Source organism: Anser brachyrhynchus (assembly GCF_964034855.1).
Source record: "Anser brachyrhynchus genome assembly, contig: SCAFFOLD_56, whole genome shotgun sequence".
NCBI classification, from domain to species: Eukaryota; Metazoa; Chordata; class Aves; order Anseriformes; family Anatidae; genus Anser; species Anser brachyrhynchus.
In genome coordinates, this window is record NW_027663703.1 from 893874 (window position 1) to 920493 (window position 26620).

The following is a 26620-nucleotide window of genomic DNA, read 5'->3' on the forward strand; positions in this document are numbered from 1 at the left end:
GGTACAAACAAAGATTGCCCTGGACACCCAAGTCTTGACACGGAACTCAGAACCGTCTCCCCAGGGTACACAAGCACCTCAAGGGATAGCCGAGATCCCCCATGGGGACCTCCAGCCCCTCCCCATGGTTCACTAAAACCTCCCTGGGGTACACAGATATGTCTCTGGGAACCGAACACATCTCCACAGAGCATCCAAGGCTTTCTCTGGAGCACTAGGAACCTCCCTGGGGTATAAAAGCATTACAGGGGCACCCAAGAACCTCCCTAGGGCACATCCGTCCCCAGGCAGAGCTCCAGACACTCCAGCTGCTCATTGACAGGGAGGGCAATGCCCCCTCCTCGTGTCCTTAGCCTGTCCTTCCTAAAGAGTCCGTGTACCTTCCATTCCAACACACCAGTCATGGGAGGCACCCCGCCACGTCTCCTCAGTGCCAAAGAGGTCATTTCATAGCAGCGGGCACAGATGGGGCTGAGGGACTCAGTGCCGCATTCCTGCCTTAGTCTTTGCCAAAAAGCTCCCTCTCCTCTGAGCTCAGGGATATGGGAGAGAGAACCAGAAAACGGAAAGAAATTGTCGGTTGAGGTGAAAATTGTTGAAGGGGACAGAAAAGGAAGGGAGAATAATAACAACGGAATTGTACCAAGCAAGGACAGCCAGCAGCATCCTGGGCTGTGTGAGCCGGGAAAGGCCAGGGGATACAGGGAAGGGACGATCCGGAAGACGGCATCCAGATTTTGGGTCCCCAGGACAGGAGGGATGTCAGCAAGCTGCAGCGGGTTTGGCACAGGGCCCCCAAGATGCTCTGGAGCACTCTGCCTGTGAGGAGAGGCTGAGGGTGCTGGGCTTGTCCAGCCTGGAGAAGGGCAGGACGAGGGGGACCTCCTCTGGCTGTAGCTCTGAGGGGGTTGTGGAGGATGCAGAGCCAGGATCTTCAGCTGGGTTCAGGGTGGGAGGACAAAAGACAACAGCTGTGAAGCTGAAAGAGGAGAGCTTCAGGCTGGAGAGAAGGCAAAAAGCCTTTTCACCATGAGCTCAGCCAGGCGTCACCTGGAGGCTGTGCAGTCTCCATCTTTGCTGGTTTTGCAAAATGCAACAGGATCATGCCTTGAACAGCCTGTTCTGGCTGTGCTTGTGACAACTTGGGCTGCAGGCCTCCTGAGGTCCCTGCCAACATGCCTTGTGGTCCTTTGACCTCAGGCCCAATTTCTGCTGGCGACAGAGGAGATGCTGTGGGGCCTGAATCCTCCTGTGCTGTAGGGGACCATCTAAAGCCAGGCAGGTGATCTCCGTCTCTTCACCTGTCTGAAGGGAATGCATACTCTGTCCTGGCCCTAAAGGACAGCTGAGCATCGTTTCTACTTTTGCCACACTTTCCTTTCACCTGGAAAAATGAATATTGCATGCAGGTTCATGGCCCTGATTTCCTCCATCTGTGCAGCGAGGTCAAAATCTCGGTGTTATTTACTTTTCTGCAAAGACTGTGAATTGTCATGGACCTTGCATGGGCAGATAAGATTTGGGGGGCAAGGGGGGGGCGGGTCACAGGGCTTTGTACAAGATGCAGAATGATCTTATTTAATGGTGTTGGCCTAACAATACTAGAAATGTTTTGAAATGTCAATAAAAATTAAAAAAAAAAAGAAAAATAAAAACTAAACAGAAATAAAGGCAAACTTCTAAAGCATTGATAGTTTATGATTGATGCACATTTCCGCTTTTACGATTTTTATGATTTTGTTTTCCTTTGTTTTAATAGTTAATAATGGCCAGTGTTGATGATCTGAGACACACTGCCCAGCCTCCACCTGCAGCTCCTGAGGGCCTCCGGTCTCCCACAGGTCCTCTTGACAGCTCCCAGCCCCAGTACAGAGGGGCCTCTGAACCTAGCAAGGTCTGCCTGGAAGGGTGAACAAACTATTCCAACATAGGAAAGAAAATAAAAATAAATACATAAAATTTAAAAAAGAGCGCATGTTCATCACCTCAAACACTCTGTCTGAAACAGTTCTTGTATGGCCATCCCTTGTGGAAGGTGACCGTCATTAGCTGCAGCTTGCACTGGGCACACAGCTGAGGAGAGTGTTTTACTGAACTGCATCACACTTACCTTTGGTTGGTTTTCAATGGGGAGCAATCCTTCTGTGCCTGCGTGCAGGCAGTTCTGTGGGGAAAAGGTCTGGGAGTTGGTGCAAAGGAGCTGTAACATGCAGCTGCAGCCCCGACTGGAGAAGTCTGATGGGAGGAGAAGTGCTGCAAGTCCCAGGTGGCTCCTGAGAGAAATGGTGGGGCTGGGGAGGTGAGGAGCAAGGTTGCCCACAGACTGTCTGGCCTCAAGGGACTGCTTTTCCAAGCTGACCAGGCCTCCTTAGGAGACCCTCTGGGTCAACAGCAAAGGGAGAGGGCAGGGAATTGAAATACATCAAGAAAGAATCCAACCTGAAGGGAAAACTCTCTTGTTATCAACTGTTCATTGAAATCTGCCTCATTCGCTACCCTCCCGAAATCTCCCCACTTAGATGTACAAGCCCTGAAGCCTTGAAGGAACTGCTGGGCAGAAAGAGGGCACAGGAGGGCTCTCTGCATTGTACTGAGCCCCAGGGTGTATTTGGTGCTGAGTCCGTGGACCTCTGGTCCTGAGAGGAGATAGCGCCGGGCGCACAAGAAGGGAAGGCCAGAAGAAATGCTGAAGTTTCTGGGAGTGTTAATTGGTCCCACTGGGGGCCATTACCACCACAGCTCCCCCACGGACCTGTTAGAGAAGGAAATGGGAGGCAGTGACGACAGGCAGGCAAAGGCAAAGTAAAGGTGGCCCTGATGCCGAGCAAAACCTTCATGTGTTTTATCAAAGCAAACACCAAGGCCTGACACCCAGCTCTGGGAAGAGAGCTTCTGTCCCTCACTCTGCTCTTCAAGGGGCAGTGGGATCTGGGCTGTGTGATGGCAGCTAAAGGACAACAGTACAACACCAGTGCACAGGGCTGCAGGGAGGCCACATGGTTTCAGTGCCAGGAGCACAGTGTGTCGTCTCCTGGGTCCCAGTGGCAGAGACAACAGTCAGAGCCAAGGGGACAAAGACCTCTGCTCTGTCAGGGCCTTCCAGCCCTGTCAGTGCCCTTGGACGTCTCCCCACAGGTTGTCCTATCCTGCCCCATGCCTGAACCATTTTCCCTGCAGCCTGGGGACATCCAACCTGCTTCCCCACCGCAGCATCTCCCTACCCATACTAGGAACTGCTTGTGCTCACTGTCTTTGACTTGAAACACAAAGCCATGGGCTGATCCAGACTCCCTGGCAGTCACCACAGCACTGCCCTTGGAGTGCCATTTCTTTCTGCTCATCACCATTCTGGACCTCCAAAACAGCAGATTGTGGTGGCTTTCCTTTCTCACGTTCTTTCTCCCTACCCAAAATGGGCCATCATCTCTGAAAGCAGATTTCCAGCTCTCAGGAGCTCCTACAAGAGTGCCCTGAGCCTGAGCTTCAGCAGGCCTAGGAAGCGCAGGGCTCTCAGCCTCCACACGCATGACCCCTAGCCCTGTCTTGGCACACCTCCTGTGAACCCTCTCCATTCCTCACTATTCCTTCAGAAAAGGAGCCTCATACTGGGAAAGACTCTTCCAGTTAGGGCCACACCAGTGTGCAGTCATGGAAGATGAGAAGTGCCTTGCCTGGGTGGACACACTCCTCCTAGTGCAGCCCAGCGTGGACATGACCATATCCGTGTTTAGCACTGCCGGCTCATATGGCATCCCTGGTTGTGCCCAGGCTCTTTTCCTCCTGGTTGCTCTTCCTGCAGTCCGGTCCAAGCCTGCTGTCATGTATGGAGCTGTTCTGCCCCTGATGCAGAGCATCACAAGGTGGGAAAGAGAGGCTCTCTTCTCCTTGGAAAATGCAATGACATTTATTCACCAAATCCAAGAGTTTCACAAGAAACTGCACATTCTGGAATGTACCGCAACGGAACCTGGTCATGGAAGTCATCTTCAAGCATGTAGAGGATATGTTGATCAGGAGTAGTCAGCATGGATTCCCCAAGGAGAAATCACGCTTAACCAACCTGATAGCCTTCTATGATGAGTCGACTAGCTGGGCAGATTATGGGTGAGCAGTGAATGTGGTGTTCCTTGATTTCAGAAAGGCTTTTGACACTGTTTCCCATAACATCCTCATAGACAAGCTCAGGAAGCATGGCCTACCTGAGTGGACAGTGAGGTGGATTGATAATTGGGTGGATGGCAGAGCTCGGAGGGTTGTGCTCAGTGGTGTGGAGTCTAGTTGGAGGCCTGTAGCTGCTGGTGTCCCCCAGGGGTCAGTACTGGGTCCAGTCTTGTTCAGCTTATTCACCAATGACCTCCTTTTCTTTTGGCTCTATATCAGGATCTGCCTTTGTCCCAGCAGCTGCGGTGCCTTGCAAGGGGCTGGGGCTGTGGTGGCCATGCCCGAGCTCTGCAGCACCCTGTGGCAAGGCAACCGTGAGCGTGGTTGCCACGAGCCCTGCCTGCCCTCCTCCTGCCACGCTCCGTCAGGCGGCTGCAGCAGAGGGGACCCACAGCCAGCCCCTGGCTGCGCTCTGCCACCCGCCTCTCCAGTGCCATCCCTGCTGCCTTGGGGTGCTCTGTGACGCGCTGGGTGACCTCACAAGGCCTGCCGGCCAGCACATCTCCTGCGGGGCAACCAGGCCGCACAGCGGCAGGGACCTCACCACCGCCCTTCCAGCCTCCTCCCCTCCCCTCGGCCACGGCCTTGTCTCTGCTGGCAGGAGCGGCCTTGGGAGGCGCTTCCTGGCCTCCCCTCGATAGCAAGCTGAAAGGAAAACTGGTCTCTTCCTTGACAGAACAATGGCATCAAATTTGAAAAGCTTCATTAGCAGGTAGGTGAAACCTTTACTACGTTTTATTAGATAGAAGGAAGTTTAGAAACTTTCATCCCTGATGTTACCTTACTCACTAATTAGTCAGCTTTATCTATAAGAGCCTCCAGACTTGTATCTCAGAATGAGGGCAAGCTGACCCAGGCCTAGAGGATGTGTCAGAAGATTAGGCGAGGAACTCATGCTATGCGTATATCCTTGGATGTGTAAGCAACTAAGCTTTGTATGCATGCCTAAGATGAAAGAAGAAGAGAAGAAAGATTTAGATGGCTTGAGCATGGACAAGAACTGGATTCAACTAATGAACACAGTGAGGAAGACTACCGATGACCACCAGAGACCCCTGAAAGACCACCAGTGGAAACAAATGTGCATGGGTCAGAGACATTTACTGATTTTAATGAGTTACAGGAAATAGTATGAATATGTTTTGGGGAAATCTGATTAACATGTATGTTTTGATTGTATATAACCCCTATAGCTCAAACAGTTCTGTAAGCACACTAGGTGGAGTGATCCCCACTAAGTCCAGCACCTCAGTAAAAGAACGCCTGCTTTCTAAAACTCCAAATTGAGTCTTAGAGAGTTCCTTTGACTGGCTTTTACAGTATCACCCTCACCTCCTGCCAGCTGCTGCCCACTCACGCTCCTGGCACAAACATGGCCCCGCACCAACACCACCGCTCGTGCTGCCTTTGCCTCCTTACCCTGTCCTCTCCCTCGACTCCTTGTCTCTGCCAGGCCCCATGTTCCACACCCAAATGCATCCCTTTGCTCTCACCACCCTTTCCCCTGCCCAGCAGGATGGCAGAGCCAGGGCAGGACATGGGAGAGTTAGGCCCTGTAGCGCCCATGCAGAACGCTTGTGGCAAAGCGGAAGCTGAGATTGGGCTCTGTGGTGCAGAGGAGGCCAATTTTAAAGTACCCTCTTTTACTTTTAAAACATTACCTAAAGGCCCCCTTTAGGTACTGGAAGGCTGCTATAGGGTCTCTCCAGGCTGAAGAGAACCAGCTTTCTCAGCCAGTCTTCATTGAAAAGGTGCCCCAGCCCCTCTGTCATGTTTTTGGCCTCTTCTAGACTCCTTCGAATACTTCCATGTCCTTCTTGATTTCGGGGCCCCAGAGCTGAATGCATGTTGTGGTTTAACCCGGCTGGCAGCTAAACACCACACAGCCGTTCCCTCACCCTCCCCCCTCCCTCTCTGGGATGGGGGAGAGAACCGGGAAAGTGAAGCCGGTGAGTTGAGATAAAGACAGTTTATTAAGACAGGAATATAATAATAACAATAATAATAATAATAATATTGATAATGATAATAGTATTAATAATAATAATATGTAAGAAACAAGTGATGCACAATGCAATTGCTCACCACCCGCTGACCGATGCCCAGCCTATCCCCGAGCAGCCGGCCCCCCCACCCCGGCCAGCCACCCCTCTATATTGTTTAGCATGACGTCAGATGGTATGGAATACCCCCTTGGCCAGTTTGGGTCAGCTGTCCTGGGTCTGTCCCCTCCCAGCTCCTGCTGCACCCCCAGCCTGCTCGCTGACAGGACAGAGCGAGAAGCCGAAAAGTCCTTGGCCTGGTGTAAACACTGCTCTGCAACAATTAAAACATCAGCATGTTATCAGCGCTCTTCTCATCCTAATCCAAAACATAGCACCCTACCAGCTACTATGAGGAAAATTAACTCTGTCTTAACTGGAACCAGGACAGGGATGCAGGGAGATGGTTGATGTTTGAGCATTGACTGATAGAATGGACTGGCTTGGAAGGGACCTTCAAGGTCATCTAATTCCGCCCCTCCTGCCACGGGCAGGGACACCTTCCACCAGACCAGCTTGCTCAAAGCCCCATCCAACCTGCCCTTGAACACTTTCTGGGATGGGGCATCCACAGTTTCTCTGGGCAACCTCTTCCTAGGACTCACCACCCAGATAAGAAAAGAATTTCTTCCTCATATCTAATCTAAATCTACTCTTCTTTGGAATTCAAACCATTGCTCCCTCCTTGGTCTATCATCTCCTCATCAAGCTCATGAACGGTCCAACCTGACACACGGGAAGTAAGCCAAGTGGCAGGAGGCTGGCACGAATTGAGAAAGGAACTGCTGACCAAAACGAGCAGGAGAAGGAGGCAGATAAACGGCGGGAGCTTGCTGCCTCCCAGCATCAAAGGCTCAGTAATTCTGTACAGGAGAGACTCGTTATAGTTTGGGAGTTTACGGAATGGGGGGGGATTGTGGTGCAAGCTCCTGGTTAGACAGAGGGTCCAAGTCCAGCTGCTGGAGGGATCCATTTTGTCCGTGTGTCTGTACAGGTATATGTTTTCCCAGAATATACCCTAGCAGAGAACAAGCCCAGCATTCATTCAGTTTGGTCCTGGCTTTGCTTGCTTTGTAGTGTCATTGGGTGATTTAGACATGGTTTTCATGGTAATTCTTCCGTGGGTCGGAAATTCCACTGAACAAGGGCCTCCCTTAGTGCCTGTAGAGTCCTGACACTCCTCACGTTGTTATCTTGTGAGAGTCACCACCATCAGGGTGAGCCATCGGCACCCAACCATGAACAGGAGACAAAAGGGAGCTTCAGGGCAGGGGGACCTTGGGAATGTCCAGCCTTCAGCCAGCAGAAACCCCCTGCAGGTGGCAAGGAGAAGTGGCCAGTGCTGCACGTGGGGCAGAATACCTGCATCCATCAGGGCAGGGCTGGACGTGAGCAGCTGAGGGGGGACCCTGAGGAGAAGGCGTGGGTGCTACGAGGACACCATAGGAGCCAGTGGGACATGCTGAGAGGGAGCAAGGCCAGCTCCTTACGGGGCTGCACTAGGGGCAGCGGGGGCCACCCAGACTCTTACCCACTGTGCACTGGGCATCAGGGCCACCTTTCCTGGGCCTTGGTCTCCCCGTCATCACTGCCTGCACTTTTCTGCACTAACAAGTCCATGGGGAGGCTTTGTCAGTAATGTCCCTCAGTGGCACCGTTAACACTGGGAGAGGCTTTGCAGTTTGCATCAGACTTGGACTACTTGAGAAGCTGCGTCAGCCACCCACGAGCAGCTCCTGTGCCAGGCGCAGCAGGGCTGGGGGCACTGCATGCAGCTGGCATGGGGAGAGGAGAGGAGGGGGAGAGAGGTTCAGGGCAGCCTGGCATAGAAAGGCAGGGGAGAGCTGGCAGAGGGAGAAATCCTCACAGCCACCTCCCCTCGGTAAGTGTCTGGGTGCAGGGCAATGCCGCTGCGCACCCTGCCAGGCTCTCCTGGAGCTGGCACAGCCCTCAGGCGATGGCAGCTGTCAGGAGGACGCTCGGTGTTGGAGTTGAAGGGCACGCAGGGCTTGTGTGCTGCACGGTCAGCATGCAGGGCCCGAGGGCTCCTTGTCTTGGGGCCGGCTGCAGGCTGTGCAGCCGGGGGTGCAGGCAGGGGTGCCCAGGGCTGTGGTGCAGAGCAGGGTCCCTGCTGTGCCCCAGGGGCTGTGTGGCGGGGCAGGGCCTCTGCCGCCTGCCAGGCTCAGCACTCAGCCTGCCCGGGGAGCTGCCCAGGGGCTGCGGGGAGAAGCTGCGGCTGGAAGGAGCCCCCCCGGCACGGCACGGCACAGCACGGCAGGGCAGGGTCCTGCTGCTGCCCAGAGCCTGCTGCCTGGGGCAGGCTGCTCACAGCCCCACACCTCCCCAGGGCACTGCACAGCAGAACTGCCCACCAGGAGCTACCTGAAGGCAGTGCACTTTTAGAATTTGCTTCGTTTTCCTGCCCATGTGCTGAGGCAGAAGGATGGTAATGGAGTAGGAACATCTGTACTAGAGACTAAGGCTCCTTGAGCATTGCTGCTGCTCTGAGGCACCTCACACACCTCAGCATACAGACGGTACTGATATCACCTTTGTTGTTTCTTAGGGAATTATTTGACCTTCCCCTCATGTCCTGCAGCAGGGACTTGTCCCTGGCCTGTGGACTTCTCAGATCAATCCAGGTTCCCTTTTACCTGCTGCTGTAGACCAGGACTGACTGCTGCACAGCCCACAGCACAGCCCCCTGCTTCTTGTGGCATTGTCAGAGCACCAACCAGAGAAAAGACAAGGAGCGGCAGAAAGATCGTCCTGAAATGCATAAGGCAGTATGTTTTTTGTGTGGTGTATGTTGAGACAAGCAATGGATTTTGCATTAAATTTCCACAGTCTTTCCTTCGTTTGGACAGGCTCCCTTTCTCCGAGGCAAGAAATGTGTAACAGCAGCTCCATCACCGAGTTCCTCCTCCTGGCATTCGCAGACACGCGGGAGCTGCAGCTCCTGCACTTCGCGCTCTTCCTGGGCATCTACCTGGCTGCACTCCTGGGCAACGGGGTCATCATCACAGTCGTAGCCTGCGACCACCGCCTCCACACCCCCATGTACTTCTTCCTCCTCAACCCGCCCTCCTCGACCTGGGCTCCATCTCCACTTCTGTCCCCAAAGCCATGGCCAATTTCCTCTGGGACACGAGGGCCATTTCCTACCCAGGATGTGCTGTACAGGTCTTTTTGCTAGTCTTTTTGATTTCAGCAGAATTATCTCTTCTCACCATCATGGCCTACGACCGCTACATCGCCATCTGCCAGCCCCTGCACTACGGGACCCTCCTGGGCACCAGAGCCTGTGCCACCATGGCAGCAGCTGCCTGGGGCAGTGGCTTTCTCCACGCTGTGCTGCACACTGCCAATACATTTTCACTGCCTCTCTGCAATGGCAATTCCCTCAACCAGTTCTTCTGTGAAATCCCCCAGATCCTCAAGCTCTCCTGCTCAGACTCCTACCTAAGGGAAGTTCATGTTCTTGTGGTTACTGCTTTTCTATTTGGTAGTTGTTTTATTTTCATTGCTCTATCATATGTGCAGATCTTCAGGGCCGTGCTGAAGATCCCGTCCCAGCAGGGACGGCACAAAGCCTTTTCCACGTGCCTCCCTCACCTGGCTGTGGTCTCCCTCTTTATGAGCACCATCATGTTTGCCCAACTGAAGCCCCCCTCCATATCCTCCCCATCCCTGGACCTGGTGCTGGCAGTCCTGTATGCAGTGGTGCCTCCAGCAGTGAACCCCCTCATCTACAGCATGAGGAACCAGGAGCTCAAGAATGCCATACGGACACTGATGACCAGGTGTTTTTCATAACCAATAAACATTCTTGCCTCTCTTCTTCTGAGAACACCTGAAAACGTTACTCACGATAGGCCATGCCTGCCCTTTTTTCTTGTGTTGCTGGTACTTTCCACTAATATTCTGAGTAATTTTGTTCACTTAGAAATAATATTCTTCATTGTGGTTTTCCATTTAAACCAAATAAAGTAACATTTTTTTCTTATATCGTTCCTCCAGGGCCTTTACTGTAGCTGCACGGACAGTTCCTGTGTGCATAGGTGGAGGGAAAAAGAGTCGTGGCCCAGCAGTCCAGCCCGGGAGCACCAGCACTGGGTCCATGCAGAGCTGCTCTCCTGCCACTGCCACCCTCTCCTGCTGAGCCCTGCTGGCGGTGTAAGGCCTGGCTGCTCCTGCAGCTTGGTGCCAGTACTGCTGTGTGGCCATGCTGGGACCGCAGGCAGGGACAGGCATTGGGCACTTGGGTGACACAGCTGGCCTCCCCCAAGGGAGACATGGGAACAGAAACCCTTTGGTGCTGCTGCTACCTGCAGGCACATCGTACGCACATGGAGAGAGGAACAAGAGCGAGCACAAAGGCCATCAGCTATCCCTAGGGGTGTCATGAAGACCAGTGGGGCAGAGTGTCTTCAGGTCCCTTCATCCTGAGAGTAACAACCACGGGGCATCTGCCTGAATAGCACAGAACAGGCCCGGTGGAATGCACCTTCAGAGATCATCTAGTCCAAAGTGCAAGACCTGAACGCAGCTCTGAGATGTGCTTCCTTGCACCTCCGAGGTCCCTGTGCCCATTCCTCATGCCTTGGGGCATCTCAGAGGAGGGCAGGGCAGGGCGATGCACCGCAGGGCTGAGGTGCCTCCCAGCCTCTGGCAGCGGCTGCAGGAGCCAGAGGGACCCTGCAAGTGTGCAGTGCACTGCCCCTGTGTGTGCAAGGCAGGGACCCGTGTCTCTGAAGAGCCCAGTGTGTATGAGCAGTACGTGAGGCCAGCTCAGATGTGGGCACCTCACAGAGCCCTGACATTTCTCTGTGCAGAACTCCAGTAATTACCCCCAGTGTTCCCATGAGATTTCTGTCACCCTCCTTGCACACGTTCATTGCAAATGCCTCTCTCTGACATATCACGCTACCCTGCCTTCTGGACTGGTGGCGACAGCAAACTGGAGGCTCTTGGTGACAGCCAACATGGCTTCACTAGATCGTGCCTGACAAATCTGGTGGCCTTCTACGATGGGCTTACAGCATTGGTGGAGAGGGGAAGAGCAACTCACGTCATGAACCTTGACTTGTGCAAATCATTTGACGCTGTCCCACACCATATCCTTGTCTCTCAATTGGAGAGACATGCATGTGATGGATGGATCACCTGGTGGGTAAGGAAGTGGCTGGATGGTCACCCTCAAGGAGCTGGAGTCTACAGCTCAATGTCCAAGTGGAGGTCAGTAAAGAGTGGTGTTCCTCAGGGGCCAGTATTGGGACCAGCACTGTTTTAACACTTTGTCAGTGACACGGACAGTGTGATTGAGTGCAATCTGAGCGAGTATGCTGATGACACCAAGCTGGGTGGTGCAGTGGATACACTGGAGGGAAGGGATGATATGCAGGTGGACCTGGACAGGCTTGAGAGATTTTCCTGTGAGAACCTCATGAGGTTCCCAAAGGCCAAGTGCAAGGTCCTGCAGCTGGATTGGGGCAATCGCAAGCACAACTACCGGCTGGGTGGAGAATGGCTAGAGAGCAGCTCTGAGGAGAAGGACCTGGGGTGTTGGTGGATGAGAAGCTCAAACTGTGCCAGCAATGTGAGTTTGCAGCCCAGAAAGCCAGCTGTATTCTGGGCTGCATCAAAGAAGTTTGGCCCAAAGCTTGAGAGAGGTGATTCTGTCCTTCCACTCCGCTCTCGGGAGACCCCTCCTGGATTACTGCATTCAGCTCTGGGGCCCCGAACTCAAGAAGGACATGGAAGTATTCGAAGGAGTCTAGAAGAGGCCAAAAACATGACAGAGGGGCTGGGGCACCTTTTCAATGAAGACTGGCTGAGAAAGCTGGTTCTCTTCAGCCTGGAGAGGCCCTATAGCAGCCTTCCAGTACCTAAAGGGGCCTTTAGGTAATGTTTTAAAACTAAAAGAGGGTACTTTAAAATTAGATATAAGGAAGACATTCTTTCCTTTGGGGGTGGTGGTCAATGGAACAGGTTGCCCAGAGAAGTTGTGGCTGACCCATCCATTGCCCCTTTGTGGCCAGAAGCCTCCCGTGCCAAACCAAGCTGGAGACCCCCCCTGCAAAGTTGCTGTTTAACCTCATCTTTTCTGCATGGGGCCTCCCCTGCACCACAGAGCCCAGTCTCAGCTCCCACTTTGCCACAAGCGTTCTGCATGGGCACTACAGGGCCTAACTCTCCCATGTCCTGCCCTGGCTCTGCCATCCTGCTGGGCAGGGGAGAGGGTGGTGAGAACAAAGGGATGAATTTGGGTGTGGAACGTGGGGCCTGGCAGAGACAAGGAGTCGAGGGAGAGGACAGGGTAAGGAGGCAAAGGCAGCACGAGCGGTGGTGTTGGTGCGGGGCCACGTTTGTGCCAGGAGCATGAGTGGGCATCAGGTGGCAGGAGGCGAGGGTGATACTGTAAAAGCCAGTCAAAGGAACTCTCTAAGACTCAATTTGGAGTTTTAGAAAGCAGGCGTTCTTTCATTGAGGTGCTGGACTTAGTGGGGATCACTCCACCTAGTGTGCTTACAGAACTGTTTGAGCTATAGGGGTTATATACAATCAAAACATACATGTTAATCAGATTTCCCCAAAACATATTCATACTATTTCCTGTAACTCATTAAAATCAGTAAATGTCTCTGACCCATGCACATTTGTTTCCACTGGTGGTCTTTCAGGGGTCTCTGGTGGTCATCGGTAGTCTTCCTCACTATGTTCGTTAGTTGAATCCAGTTCTTGCCCATGCTCAAGCCATCTAAATCTTTCTTCTCTTCTTCTTTCATCTTAGGCATGCATACAAAGCTTAGTTGCTTACACATCCAAGGATATACGCATAGCATGAGTTCCTCGCCTAATCTACTGACACATCCTCTAGGCATGGGTCAGCTTGCCCTCATTCTGAGATACAAGTCTGGAGGCTCTTATAGATAAAGCTGACTAATTAGTGAGTAAGCTAACATCAGGGATGAAAGTTTCTAAACTTCCTTCTGTCTAACAAAACCTAGTAAATGTTTCACCTATCTGCCAATGAAGATTTTCAAATTTGATGCCATTGTTCTGTCAAGGAAGAGACCAGTTTTCCTTTCAGCTTGCTATCGAGGGGAGGCCAGGAAGCGCCTCCCAAGGCCGCTCCTGCCAGCAGAGACAAGGCCGTGGCCGAGGGGAGGGGAGGAGGCTGGAAGGGCGGTGGTGAGGTCCCTGCCGCTGTGTGGCCTGGTTGCCCCGCAGGAGATGTGCTGGCCGGCAGGCCTTGTGAGGTCACCCAGCGCGTCACAGAGCACCCCAAGGCAGCAAGGATGGCACTGGAGAGGCGGGTGGCAGAGCGCAGCCAGGGGCTGGCTGTGGGTCCCCTCTGCTGCAGCCGCCTGACGGAGCGTGGCAGGAGGAGGGCAGGCAGGGCTCGTGGCAACCACGCTCACGGTTGCCTTGCCACAGGCTGCTGCAGAGCTCGGGCATGGCCACCACAGCCCCAGCCCCTTGCAAGGCACCGCAGCTGCTGGGACAAAGGCAGATCCTGATATAGAGCCAAAAAAAAGGAGGTCATTGGTGAATAAGCTGAACAAGACTGGACCCAGTACTGACCCCTGGGGGACACCAGCAGCTACAGGCCTCCAACTAGACTCCACACCACTGAGCACAACCCTCCGAGCTCTGCCATCCACCCAATTATCAGTCCACCTCACTGTCCACTCAGGTAGGCCATGCTTCCTGAGCTTGTCTATGAGGATGTTATGGGAAACAGTGTCAAAAGCCTTTCTGAAATCAAGGAACACCACATTCACTGCTCCCCCCTCATCTGCCCAGCTAGTCGACTCATCATAGAAGGCTATCAGGTTGGTTAAGCGTGATTTCTCCTTGGGGAATCCATGCTGTCTACTCCTGATCAACATATCCTCTACATGCTTGAAGATGACCTCCATGACTAGGTTCCGTTGCGGTACATTCCAGAATGGGCAGTTTCTTGTGAAACTCTTGGATTTGGTGAATAAATGTCATTGCATTTTCCAAGGAGAAGAGAGCCTCTCCTTCCCACCTTGTGATGCTCTGCATCAGGGGCAGAACAGCTCCATACATGACAGCAGGCTTGGACCGGACTGCAGGAAGAGCAACCAGGAGGAAAAGAGCCTGGGCACAACCAGGGATGCCATATGAGCCGGCAGTGCTAAACACGGATATGGTCATGTCCACACTGGGCTGCACTAGCAGGAGTGTGTCCACCCAGGCAAGGCACTTCTCATCTTCCATGACTCCACACTGGTGTGGCCCTAACTGGAAGAGTCATTCCCAGTATGAGGCTCCTTTTCTGAAGGAATAGTGAGGAATGGAGAGGGTTCACAGGAGGTGTGCCAAGACAGGGCTAGGGGTCATGCGTGTGGAGGCTGAGAGCCCTGCGCTTCCTAGGCCTGGTGAAGCTCAGGCTCAGGGCACTCTTGTAGGAGCTCCTGAGAGCTGGAAATCTGCTTTCAGAGATGATGGCCCATTTTGGGTAGGGAGAAAGAACGTGAGAAAGGAAAGCCACCACAATCTGCTGTTTTGGAGGTCCAAAATGGTGATGAGCAGAAAGAAATGGCACTCCAAGGGCAGTGCTGTGGTGACTGCCAGGGAGCCTGGATCAGCCCATGGCTTTGTGTTTCAAGTCAAAGACAGTGAGCACAAGCAGTTCCTAGTATGGGTAGGGAGATGCTGCGGTGGGGAAGCAGGTTGGATGTCCCCAGGCTGCAGGGAAAATGGTTCAGGCATGGGGCAGGATAGGACAACCTGTGGGGAGACGTCCAAGGGCACTGACAGGGCTGGAAGGCCCTGACAGAGCAGAGGTCTTTGTCCCCTTGGCTCTGACTGTTGTCTCTGCCACTGGGACCCAGGAGACGACACACTGTGCTCCTGGCACTGAAACCATGTGGCCTCCCTGCAGCCCTGTGCACTGGTGTTGTACTGTTGTCCTTTAGCTGCCATCACACAGCCCAGATCCCACTGCCCCTTGAAGAGCAGAGTGAGGGACAGAAGCTCTCTTCCCAGAGCTGGGTGTCAGGCCTTGGTGTTTGCTTTGATAAAACACATGAAGGTTTTGCTCGGCATCAGGGCCACCTTTACTTTGCCTTTGCCTGCCTGTCGTCACTGCCTCCCATTTCCTTCTCTAACAGGTCCGTGGGGGAGCTGTGGTGGTAATGGCCCCCAGTGGGACCAATTAACACTCCCAGAAACTTCAGCATTTCTTCTGGCCTTCCCTTCTTGTGCGCCCGGCGCTATCTCCTCTCAGGACCAGAGGTCCACGGACTCAGCACCAAATACACCCTGGGGCTCAGTACAATGCAGAGAGCCCTCCTGTGCCCTCTTTCTGCCCAGCAGTTCCTTCAAGGCTTCAGGGCTTGTACATCTAAGTGGGGAGATTTCGGGAGGGTAGCGAATGAGGCAGATTTCAATGAACAGTTGATAACAAGAGAGTTTTCCCTTCAGGTTGGATTCTTTCTTGATGTATTTCAATTCCCTGCCCTCTCCCTTTGCTGTTGACCCAGAGGGTCTCCTAAGGAGGCCTGGTCAGCTTGGAAAAGCAGTCCCTTGAGGCCAGACAGTCTGTGGGCAACCTTGCTCCTCACCTCCCCAGCCCCACCATTTCTCTCAGGAGCCACCTGGGACTTGCAGCACTTCTCCTCCCATCAGACTTCTCCAGTCGGGGCTGCAGCTGCATGTTACAGCTCCTTTGCACCAACTCCCAGACCTTTTCCCCACAGAACTGCCTGCACGCAGGCACAGAAGGATTGCTCCCCATTGAAAACCAACCAAAGGTAAGTGTGATGCAGTTCAGTAAAACACTCTCCTCAGCTGTGTGCCCAGTGCAAGCTGCAGCTAATGACGGTCACCTTCCACAAGGGATGGCCATACAAGAACTGTTTCAGACAGAGTGTTTGAGGTGATGAACATGCGCTCTTTTTTAAATTTTATGTATTTATTTTTATTTTCTTTCCTATGTTGGAATAGTTTGTTCACCCTTCCAGGCAGACCTTGCTAGGTTCAGAGGCCCCTCTGTACTGGGGCTGGGAGCTGTCAAGAGGACCTGTGGGAGACCGGAGGCCCTCAGGAGCTGCAAGTGGAGGCTGGGCAGCGTGTCTCGGATCATCAACACTGGCCATTATTAACTATTAAAACAAAGGAAAACAAAATCACAAAAATCGTAAAAGCGGAAATGTGCATCAATCATAAACTATCAATGCTTTAGAAGTTTGCCTTTATTTCTGTTTAGTTTTGTTTTATTTATTTTTTTTTAATTTTTATTGACATTTCAAAACATTTCTAGTATTGTTAGGCCAACACCATTAAAAAAGATCATTCTGCATCTTGTACAAAGCCCTGTGACCCGCCCCCTCCTTGCCCCCCCAAATCTTATCTGCCCATGCAAGGTCCATGACAATTCACAGTCTTTGCAGAAAAGTAAATAACACTGAGATTTTGACCTCGCTGCACAGATGGAGGAAATCAGGGCCATGAACCTGCATGCAATATTCATTTTTCCAGGTGAAAGGAAAGTGTGGCAAAAGTAGAAACGATGCTCAGCTGTCCTTTAGGGCCAGGACAGAGTATGCATTCCCTTCAGACAGGTGAAGAGACGGAGTTCACCTGCCTGGCTTTAGATGGTCCCCTACAGCACAGGAGGATTCAGGCCCCACAGCATCTCCTCTGTCGCCAGCAGAAATTGGGCCTGAGGTCAAAGGACCACAAGGCATGTTGGCAGGGACCTCAGGAGGCCTGCAGCCCAAGTTGTCACAAGCACAGCCAGAACAGGCTGTTCAAGGCATGATCCTGTTGCATTTTGCAAAACCAGCAAAGATGGAGACTGCACAGCCTCCAGGTGACGCCTGGCTGAGCTCATGGTGAAAAGGCTTTTTGCCTTCTCTCCAGCCTGAAGCTCTCCTCTTTCAGCTTCACAGCTGTTGTCTTTTGTCCTCCCACCCTGAACCCAGCTGAAGATCCTGGCTCTGCATCCTCCACAACCCCCTCAGAGCTACAGCCAGAGGAGGTCCCCCTCGTCCTGCCCTTCTCCAGGCTGGACAAGCCCAGCACCCTCAGCCTCTCCTCACAGGCAGAGTGCTCCAGAGCATCTTGGGGGCCCTGTGCCAAACCCGCTGCAGCTTGCTGACATCCCTCCTGTCCTGGGGACCCAAAATCTGGATGCCGTCTTCCGGATCGTCCCTTCCCTGTATCCCCTGGCCTTTCCCGGCTCACACAGCCCAGGATGCTGCTGGCTGTCCTTGCTTGGTACAATTCCGTTGTTATTATTCTCCCTTCCTTTTCTGTCCTCTTCAACAGTTTTTACCTCAACCGACAATTTCTTTCCATTTTCTGGTTCTCTCCCATATCCCTGAGCTCAGAGGAGAGGGAGCTTTTTGGCAAAGACTAAGGCAAGAAGAACGCACTGAGTCCCTCAGCCCCATCTGTGCCCGCTGCTATGAAATGACCTCTGGCACTGAGGAGACGTGGGGGGGTGCCTCCCATGACTGGCGTGTTGGAATGGAAGGTACACGGACTCTTTAGGAAGGACAGGCTAAGGACACGAGGAGGGGGCATCGCCCTCCCTGTCAATGAGCAGCTGGAGTGCCTGGAGCTCTGCCTGGGGACAGATGTGCCTTATGGAGGTTCTTGGGTGCCCCTGTAATGCTTTTATACCCCAGGGAGGTTCCTAGTGCTCCAGAGAAAGCCTTGGATGCTCTGTGGAGATGCTTTCGGTTCCCAGAGACATATCTGTGTACCCCAGGGAGGTTTTAGTGAACCATGGGGAGGGGCTGGAGGTCCCCATGGGGGATCTCGGCTATCCCTTGAGGTGCTTGTGTATCCTGGGGAGACGGTTCTGAGTTCCGTGTCAAGACTTGGGTGTCCAGGGCAATCTTTGTTTGTACCAGGAGGTGCTTGTGTGTCCTGGGGAGATGTTACAATGCTCAAAGGAGATGCCTGGGTGCCCCGGGGGCATGTCTGGGTGCTCCAGGGACACGCCTGGGTGCCACAGTGAGTGCGTTATTGCTCCAGATAGATGCTTGGGTGTTCTCAGAATGTACTTGGATGCCTCTGGGAGATGCTTGTGCGATCTGGGAATTTCTTGGGTTCATAAGGGATTGCTTGCACACCCCAGGGACAGGCTTTGTCATCAATGGGAGGAACCTGGGTGTCCCACAAAAGTGCATGGATGCTTTGTGGAGATGCTTGGGTGCTCCAGAGAGATTCTCATGCGCTCAAGGAAGGTTGTCTGGGTCAAGCAAGGAGATGCTAGCGTGCCCTGGAAAAATGCTTGGGGATTCCAGGGGGATCCTTGGGTCCTCCAGGAAAGTGCTTGTGTTCCCCAGGGAGATGCTTGTCAGGTTTCTCCAAGGAGGTACTTCATTGCTGTGTGGAGATGCTTGGGTCCTGCAAGGATTTTCTTGGGTGCCCCATGGAGATGCTTGGGTGCCCACGGTTGATGCTACTCTTCCACAGAGAGGTGCTTGGGTCTTCCAAGAAGGTATTAGATAGAAGTATGGAGATGCTTGGGTGCTTGAAGGATATTCTTCTTATTTAGGGTAGATTCTTGAATGCTCTAGGTAGGTGCCTGATATCTCCAAGGAGGTGCTTATGTGCCCTGTCACGATGCGTGGGTGCCCACGGGGACATATTATGACCCTTCTAGGTGCTTGTGTACCACATGGAAGCTCTTGGGTGCCAAGGGAGGTGCTTCCCATCTCCAGTGAGATATTTGTGTGCCCCAGGTGGTGTTTTGGAGCCCTGGGGACATGCTTGGGTTCTCCACTCAGATGTGGGAGTGCGGTGGGGAGACCCTTGGGTACTGCCATGAGGTGCTTGAGTGTTCCAGGGAGGTACTTCTGTGTCGCAGGGAGATGCTTGGGTGACCTGGGGAGAATTTGGATGCTCCAGAGAGGTGTTTGTGTGCCTCAGGGATATGTTTATGTGCTCTGGGGAGAAACTTGTTTGACCTGGGAGTATTCTTGGGCTCTCTAGGAAGCTGTTCAGTTCCTCTGAGAGGACACTCGGAAGCCTCAGGAGGTGGTTGGGTACTGCAGAGAGCAGTTTGTGTGGTGCAGGGAGGTGCTGGAGTGCTCCACTTGTGCTGCTGAGTCCCTTAGAGAGCTGCTTGGTTGCCCCTGTGAGATTCTAGGGTGACTCTGGATGAAATTCTGACTCACAAGCAGGTGATTCCGGTCCCAAGCAAGGTGCTTGGTTGTCCCAGGAGGTGCTTGTGTACCATGAGAAAAAGCTTACAGACCCTGAGGAACTCCTTGGGTGCTCCAGGAAGGTGCTTGGATTCTCCAGGGAGATACTTGTGTACCCAGGGAGATGTTTGGCTTACCCAGGGCGATGTGTGGTTTCTCCAGAGAGGTGCTTCATTGCTGGAGGGAGATTCTTGGCTGCTTGAAAGATATTCTTGGGTGGCCTTTGCAGATCCTTGGGCACCTACAGGTGTTGATCTGGTTGCCCAGGGAGGTGTTTGGTATACGAAGGAGATGCTCTCAAGCATATCCTTAGGGCACCTAAACACCTCACTGGAACACCAAAGCCTCTCTTTGTATTATCCAAAAATCTCCCCAGGGAAGCCAAGCACCTCCCTGGAACACTCAAGCACCTCATGGCAGTACCCAGGAATCTCAGACCCACACTCCTACATCTGAGTGGAGAACCCAAGCATCTCCCCAGGGCTCCATACCACCACCTGGGGCACACAGACATCTCACTGGAGATGGGAAGCACCTCCCTTGGCACCCAACAGCTTCCATGGGGTGCACAAGACTCTCCTTAGGTCATTCAAGTATGTCCCCGTGGGCACCCCAGGGAACATCAGCATTTTCCTTGTGGACCCAGGCATCTCCTTCTAGTACTCAAGCATCTCACTGCGGATGCACTGAAAAATTGTCCCAGACCACTAAAGGGTTGTTTAGAAAAGTCAAGAAAATACCAAGAGTACTTAAGCATCTCCCCAGGGAACCAAGGTACATCCTTCAAGCACCCGAATACCTCTCAACCATCTCCCCAGAGAATGCAAGCAGATTTACTGAGGAACAAATGCACTCACTGGAGCACTCCAAGATCAGTCCAGCGCACCCCAGCACCTCTGGGGAAAAGAAGGCACCAACCAGGAGCACCCAAGCAGCTCCCTGCAGCACCTGACTGTCTCCCTGGACACACAAGGATCTCCCTGGAGCATGCAATCTTTAAGAGCCAGGCTCCTGCCCTGGAGCACCCAAGCACCTCTCGGGGAACACAAGCACCTCTTTGGGCACCTGAGCATATCCCCAGGAAAACCAAGCACCTCCTGATCATCTCCCCACGGTTTGTCCAGGGAAGACCTTGGATGGACCTCCCTGGAGGACCCTCAAATATATCCTGGGAACAACAGCATCTTTCTGAACCACTGAAGCAACTTGGAAAAAAAAATTCCAGGAAGCCAAGCATTCCATTGGAGCTCCAACGAATGCCCCCGGGGCAAACTCCCTGGATCAGCCCTGAAGAACCTTGGAGGAGACAAGGATTTCCCTGGGCACATCAGGCCCTTCCCAGGTTACTCAGGAACCTCCCTGGAGCACCCTGGAATCTTCCTGGGGCAACCAAGGAGATCCTTTGAGAATCCAAGCATTTTCCTGTGTCACCCCGGCATCTCCACTGAGTACCCATTGAGTCCATCTTTCAGGGAACACAGAGATCTTCCTCGGTAACGCAGGCATCTCTGGTGTATCCTCGGAGAACAAAAGCATCTCAGTATTTCAGTAGCCAAAAAGCACACTTTCCATCAAAGCACCTCTCTTGGGAAAACAAGCATCTCCCTAGGGAACAGAAGCATCCTTCTGGAGGAACCAAGCATCTCTGCACAGCACTCAAGCCTCTCCCTGGAGCTACACAGTTCCTCCCCAGGCACATTGCTTTGGAACACCAATGGAAACATTTGGAGCTCCCTGCAGCCGTTTCTTTAAGCATCATTGCAGGGCACACAAGCATGAACATTTTAGGGACCCAAGCATTCCATAGGAGGAGCGAAGCGTATCCTCAGGTAGCCAGGGATATTCCTGAGGAACCAAGCACCACCCCAGAGAACCCAGGCATCTTCCTGAGTCTCTCCAGCAGCACCAACGAGCATCCACTGAGTACCACCTCTCAGGAAACGCCAAGATCTTCCTGGGCAGCCCAAGCACCTCCCTTGGAAACACAAGCACGTCCATGGGGATCACAAGCATCTCATGCCAGTAGCCAAGCATCACACTCACCATCAAAGCATCTCTCTGTGGAGAGCGGGCATCTCCCAAGGGAACAGAAGCATCCTGCGGGACAAACCAAGCATCTTACTGGACACGGAAGGAACTCCCTGGCCCCTGCGAACTCCAACATTGTTCAGGACATGCCAAGGATTTCCCCAAGAAACCCAAGGATCACCCTGGAGCACCCAAGCCTTTCCCTGGAGCTCCAAAGAAACTCCCAAGAACACAGCTCTGTCCCTGAGGCAACAAACATTCTCCCCAGGGAACCCAAGCTTCTTTTTGGAGGACACAGGCACCTCCCCACGGCTCTCACGCACCTCACTGGAGCACAGAGAATTTGCACTGTCTAAACCTCTCACCTCCTGATGCACTCCAACACCGCCCAAAGGCAGACAAGCATTACTTTGAACCACCCACAGACCTAAAGAGAGAAGCCAAGCATCTCCTTGGAAGAGCCAAGCACCTGCCTGGGGAACAGTAGCATCACTCGTGGGTGCTCAAGCATCTGCATAGGTCACCCCTGAACGTCTTCTGAGCACCCAGGAATCTCCCTCCAGCAATGAAGCACCTCTCTGGAGAAACTATCCGTGGGCCTGGGTCAGCCAACATCTCCCCGGGTACACAAGCATCTCCCTGGGGAAGCATTTTCCCATGGCACCCAAGCACCACCTGGGGGACCCAAGCACATCCTTGGGGACCACAAGCACCTGCCTCGGGGCCACATGTACCCCCAGGTGCACACAGACCTCTCACAGGGGCACCCAAGCACATCCCTAAGGCACAGCACAACACACTTGGAGCACTCAGGCATAGCCCTTGAGAATGCAAGCGGCACTCTGCAGTACCCAAGCACCTCTTGGGGCATCCAAGTGTCCCCTAGGGGAAGAGGAGCATCTTCCTAGAGAGCCCAACGATGTTCCCAGGGCACACAAGTATCTCCTCAGGGCAAATAAGCATATCCCTGGGACACACAAACACCTCCCGGGAGCACCCAAAGTTCTCCCCAGTCACCCAAGCATCTCCCTGCAGCACACAAGCACCTCCCTGGAACACCCAAGCACCTCATGGCAGTACCTAAGAATCTCCCCAGCACACTCCTGCATCTGAGTGGAGAATTCAACCATCTCCCCAGGGCTCCATACCACCACCTGGGGCACACAAACTTCTCACTGGACATGGGAAGCACCTCCCTTAGCACCCAAGAGCTTGCATGGGGTGCACAAGCACCTGCCACAGTCATTTAAGTATGTCCCCGTGGGCACCCGGGCATCCCCCAGGGGACACAAACACCAACGTGCAGGAACCAAGCATCTCCCCACAGCCCTCCAGCATCTCCCTGGAGCCAAGCATCACACAGAAAGCACCCAACCATCTCCATGGAGCACCCAAAATCCTCCCTGGAGAAACAGAGCTTTGCCCTGGATCAAACAAACCTCTCCCTCGGGCACACAAGCATATCTCCTAGGGTACACAAGCATCCCCAGATAGCACTCAAGCCTTTCTCTGCAGCCACCAAGAAACTTTCAGGATCACCAGTCCATCCTCCTGGGACAGTCAGGAAACTCCCTGCATCACCCAGGTGTCTTCTTGCAGAAACCAAGCATCTCCCTGCACACCCAGGGAGCATCTGGATAGAGCAGCTAAGAAGCCTGGGGAGCAGCCAGAATATTCTTGGGATAGCAAAGAATCTCCATGGAGCAAGAAAGCATCTCCTGAGGCACCCAGGCATCTCAGGGGAGCACACAAGCATCTCCTCTGCACTCACCAGCACATCCTTCAAGTTTCCTGGGCCATTCAGGCTCACACTGCGCTTCAGCCCCTGCTCCATCGCGCACTCACCTCCCTGTCCTGCCCTGCTCCGCCCTCAGATCTGCTGCCAGGGGCTTACGTCCCGACTGGGGCCTGCCCGCACCCCTGGCCCTCTCTCCGAGCTGGGCTGCCGTGTCACGGCCCCACTGGGACACCTGGGTGACACAGCCACCGCTGCCCCCTGCCCACTGTGACACCTGGGTGACACAGCCACCGCTGCCTCCTGCCCACTGGGACACCTCGATCACACAGCCACCGCTGCCCTCCTGCTCACCAAGGTTTCTCCTTTCAATACCCAACCACCTCTGTGGGACACCAAAGAATCTACAGGGCTACTCCCTCATCCCCTGGCGACACCCAAAAACATCCTGGGAGCACCCAACTCTCTCCACAGCACACACTACCATACTCCCAGGGAAGCCAAGTACCTCCAAGAATGCCCCACGACATCCAAGTACCATTCTGGAGAACCCAAGCAACTTCCTGGGGCACTCAGGCATCTCCCCAGAGAAAGCAAGCAGCTTTACGGAGCACACAGCACTCGCTGGAGCTCTCCGGTATCTGTCCAGGGCACCCCAGCACCTCCAGAGAAAAGGAGGCACCAACCGGGAGCACCCAAGCAGCTCCCTGCAGCACCTGACTTTCTCCCTGGACACACAAGGATCTCTCTGGAGCACGCAATCTTTAAGATCTTTCTGCATCTTAATGGTTCAAAAAGCACCTCTCTGAAGCATGCCAAGACCTCTCTGGAGTACCCTATCTTCTCCCTGGGGCACCACGTAGATCCTCAGGACACCCAAGCATCACCCTGTGTCACCCATCACATCCTTGGTACAAACAAGCACCTTCCTTGACACCAAAACATAGCGTTGGAGCACCCGTGCCTCTTCCCGGAACACCCAAAGATCTCCCCAAGACATCCAAGCATCTTCCCAGGACACCCAAAATCCTTCCTGTCACCGCTGGGGCTGAAGGCCTGAAACACCGTTTGTGCAGGAGACACTTGGTTCCCGTTGTGCTGTAGGACTGCTCAAAGCCAGCCCCTGCTCGAGCAGCTGCTGAGCTCCAGCCCCTGCTCAGGCTGCAGCGGGACTCTGGCCCTGCTCAGCCTCGCACACCGCTTCAGCCCCTGCTCCATGGCGCACTCACCTCCCTGTCCTGCCCTGCTCTGCCCTCTGCTGCCTGTTGCCAGGGGCTTCCATCCCGACTGGGGCCTGCCCTCACCCCTGGCCCTTTAGCCCAGCTGGGCTGCCGTGTCACGGCCCCACTGTGACACCTGGGTGACACAGCCACTGCTGCCCCCTGCCCATTGTGACACCTGGGTGACACAGCCACCGCTGCCCCCCTGCCCACTGGGCACCACTCAATATTTATTTCTTTGGACTCACAGCTTTGTCAGTGACACAAAATGGGTCAGATTCACCTCCAAGAAAAATATTGCCGGCATCTTCCATAAACCTCACAGGTAATGAATACCAAATAATTCTTGAAGTTTTAATCAAAAGTGTTGGTGTTCTTATTTCTTTCTTTCCTTCTTGTCCATGTTTAGCAAGTTTTCCTTTTCTTCTTAAAGGTCCAAACATATGTCTTTCTCCTTCTCTAGTTTGGAAAGCTCTCATAAAAAGAGATCTTCTATTTCCAGCTGCTTGCTCTACTCTTCTGTTAAGAGGAATCCTCCTGGTTTGTGTCTTGTCCTTGTGTCTGGGTTTGCTTGGCCAGTTTTGTGTCTCAGCACTTCTGCTGAGCATTCACCAGCTCCATTGCCCTTCTTTAGCACAAGGCAAAGCAGAGGACTTGAGGTGAGCAGCCTTGGGCCTGCTGAGGGACCTGCTTGGAGGATTCCTTTGGGATATGGCACCCCTCCCTGCAGAGAGGAGGGGTGCAGGGAGATGGTTGATGTTTGAGCATCGACTGATAGAATGGACTGGCTTGGAAGGGACATTCCAGGTCATCTAATTCCAACCTCCCTGGTATGGGCAGGGACACCTTCCACCAGACCAGCTTGCTCAAAGCCCCATCCAACCTGCCCTTGAACACTTTCTGGGATGGGGCATCCACAGTTTCCCTGGTAAACCTCTTCCTAGGACTCACCAGCCTGATAAGAAGAGAATTTCTTCCTCATACCTCATCTAAATGTACCCTTCCTAAAGATTCAAACCATTGCTCCCTCCTTGGTCTATCATCTCCTTGTCAAGCTCATGAACGGTCCAACCTGACAAACGGGAAGTAAGCCAAGTGGCAGGAGGCTGGCACGAATGAGAAAGGAACTCCTGATCAAAATCAACAGGAGGAGGAGGCAGATAAATGGTGGGAGCTTGCTGCCTCCCAGCATCAAAGGCTCAGTGATTCTGAACAGGAGACTCGTTACCGTTTGTGAGTTTAGGAAATGGGAGGGGACTGTGGGGCAAGCTCCTGGCTAGACAGAGGGTCCAAGTCCAGCTGCTGGAGGGATCCATTTTGTCCGTGTGTCTGTACAGGTATATGTTTTCCCAGAATATACTCTAGCAGAGAACAAGCCCAGCATTCATTTTGTCCTGGCTTTGCTTGCTTTGTAGTGTGTTTGGGTGTTTCAGAGATGGTTCTCATGGTAATTCTTGCGTGGGTCAGAAATTCCACTAAACAAGTACCTCCCTTAGTGCGTGTAGAGTCCTGACACTGCTCACGCTGTTATCGTGTGAGACTCACCACCATCAGGGTGAGCCATCGGCACCCAACCATGAACAGGAGACAAAAGGGAGCTTGAGGGCAGGGGGACCTTGGGAATGTCCAGCGTTCAGCCAGCAGAAACCCCCTGCAGGTGGCAAGGAGACGTGGCCAGTGCTGCACGTGGGGCAGAATACCTGCATCCATCAGGGCAGGGCTGGACGTGAGCAGCTGAGGGGGGACCCTGAGGAGAAGGCGTGGGTGCTACGAGGACACCATAGGAGCCAGTGGGACATGCTGAGAGGGAGCAAGGCCAGCTCCTTACGGGGCTGCACTAGGGGCAGCGGGGGCCACCCAGACCCTTACCCACTGTGCACTGACATGCACTGACATCTGACATGCTCAGATACTCAAAGAACTTCCTTGGGAGCTCTGGGGATACGTTAGAGCATTTGGGGAGGTTCTTGGGTGCCCTGAGGAGATGCTTTGGTGCTCCAGTGAGATGCCTGAGTGCTGTGAGGAGCTGCATGACTTCTCCAGGAAGATGCCCCGTGGAGATTCTTGGGTACCAACACTGATGCCGTTCTCTTCCAGGGAGGTGCTTGGGTGCTCCTGGGAGATGCTTTGGTGCTGTGGAGGGTGCTCCAGGAAGATGCTTGTGCTCCCAGCGAAGATTTTGGCTTTCAATAGGGAGGTGCTTGTCTTCTCCAGGGAGGTGCCTGAATGCTCCTTGAG

At 53.5% G+C, this 26620-nt stretch overlaps 1 long non-coding RNA gene and 1 pseudogene across 2 annotated transcripts in view; both read left to right on the forward strand.

The window, feature by feature from the left end:
- The window catches only part of LOC308186999, a 207176-nt gene that overhangs the window by 155955 nt on the left and 24601 nt on the right, over positions 1–26620 (forward strand). The window lies entirely within an intron of this gene.
- Positions 8948–10104, forward strand: LOC308187004 (olfactory receptor 14C36-like; annotated as a pseudogene). Its single transcript has one exon. The product of its transcript is annotated as an olfactory receptor 14C36-like (transcript).